Below are 2027 nucleotides of genomic sequence, written 5' to 3'. Positions count from 1 at the left end.
CTGTTCTGTGGCTTCTTGACCACTGTGGTAAGAATATCTAGCTTAGGGCAGCCCAGGTGGCTCAGCGGTTTAGCGCCACCTTCAGCTCAGGGTGTGATCCTGGAGACCCAGAATCAAGTCCCACGTGGGGCTCCCTGCATGGAGCCTGCTTCTCTCTCTGCCTGTGTCTCTGCCTCTCTCTGTCCCTCTCTGTGTCTCTCATGAATAAATAAAAAAATAAAATATTAAAAAAAAGAATATCTAGCTTAGATAGTTTCATTGGGCCAGGAGGAGGCTAGGAGGCTAGAATGAGGTGGGAGGTAGAGGGCACAGATTCCAATAGGGTGGAGATTCCAAAACCAAACAGCCTTAAAAAAGAAAAAACTGGAAAAAAAAAAAAAAAGTTCTCTCTGCCTGCCTTTGCTTTGTTCTTACTTTGTACCTGAAACAGGAATTTTGAATGAACATATCTTACTCACTTGCTATCCGACAGGCACTTTACATGCATTATTTTAATCAGTGCCCATTTCACAAATTGGATCACACCGCTAGTGAATAACTAAACCAGGATCATGAACCCAGACAAATCTGGTCCATGAGGCCCTTTCAACACTATACTATATTGCCTTTACTACTAGAACAGGGCATATTAGGATTAGGGCAAATATCTCTACCCTTTTAGACTCCATTACTTCTGGATGCTTATATTATGGATACCTCTTTTTCTTCTACTTTTCTATAATTTCTAAGTTTTTCCAAATTAGGACTATTACATCTCTGAATGGAAAACAAACATTTTTTCTTGTTTTTTTTTTTAATGACCCACCTATGGATGAATGCATCAGTAGCTAATGTCTGAAGGCTATTCTGGTTAAGCCTTCCACTCAAGGCTGTTGGATATATGAGCTGATTCTAGATTTGAGGATTGATCAGCAGAGAGATTTTGAAACTTTGGGGAGTAGCTTAGACTCTCCCAGGGTGAATTTGTGGAATAGAAGATTGGGTTAAAGAAAGAAAATTGAGAGATCCCTGGGTGGCTCAGCCCGGGGCATGATCCTGGAGTCCCAGGATTGAGTCCCACATCGGGCTCCTTGCATGGAGCCTGCTTCTCCCTCTGCCTGTGTCTCTGCCTCTCTCTTTCTGTGTCTATCATGAATAAATATAATCTTAAAAAAAAAGAAAGAAAGAAACTTGGAAGACAAATGGTGGAAGAGGAATAGGTGAATGAGAAATAGGAGGAAAGCAAGGAAAAACCTGCTGTCACAGTAGTAGTATGTCACAGTAGTAGTATGTCACAGTAATATTGTGTTGTGCAATATTGGTGGTTATTTTGTCAATTTCTATTTTCCAGTCTCAAGGGATATCTTGAATGTATAAGAAATCTAGTAAATGTTAGTTTTAAACTTCTGGAATTTGGTATTTTTCTCCAGGTAGAATTAATGGTCCTTGATGGAGCATCAGAGTGAATTTCTGTCCTCCATTCTATAAATGCGCGAATTACTCTGGTCTTTGTTTTTGATGGTGGTGGTGTCTCTTTTCTGGAGACATGGGGACTAGTGATTCATTTCTGTATTTCCCAGCTCTTAGCCACATAAAAATTGATCCTGAGCAAGGTACTTAACTTCTCTAAACCCCAGTAGCTTCATTTGGAAAGTGAGAATCACTGCGCCTTTCATAAATTGTTAGGAGAGGATACAAAGTGCAAAAGAACATGCTTAACACAGTGTCAGGAGTATCTTCAGTGGTGAAAAACTGGTATGCACTAGTTTTAAAAAGCTACCCTGGAGCCAGTGCTTTTTGATGCGTGCAGGTAAGGCTCTCTCTGTCCATCTGCTGAAAGGGAGCGGTCAAACATTTTGTCCTGGCTTCGATCAGAGTGAGTCAGATAGAGATCGGAGTTCCACCAGGACTCCACGCCAGCAGCGCAGCCGCGGGCCGGATCCCGGTTTGGGTCCCCCCGCCTCCACCCAGAGACTACAAGTCCCAGCATGCCGCGCTCTGGCCTTGACGGCCCCGCCCCTTCCGCGTTGGCCCGCACGTGGCCGCCG

Source organism: Canis lupus, chromosome 13 (assembly GCF_003254725.2).
Source record: "Canis lupus dingo isolate Sandy chromosome 13, ASM325472v2, whole genome shotgun sequence".
In the NCBI taxonomy this organism is placed as follows: Eukaryota; Metazoa; Chordata; class Mammalia; order Carnivora; family Canidae; genus Canis; species Canis lupus.
The sequence above is the reverse complement of the archived record's forward strand: the minus strand, read 5'-3'. Positions refer to the sequence as shown.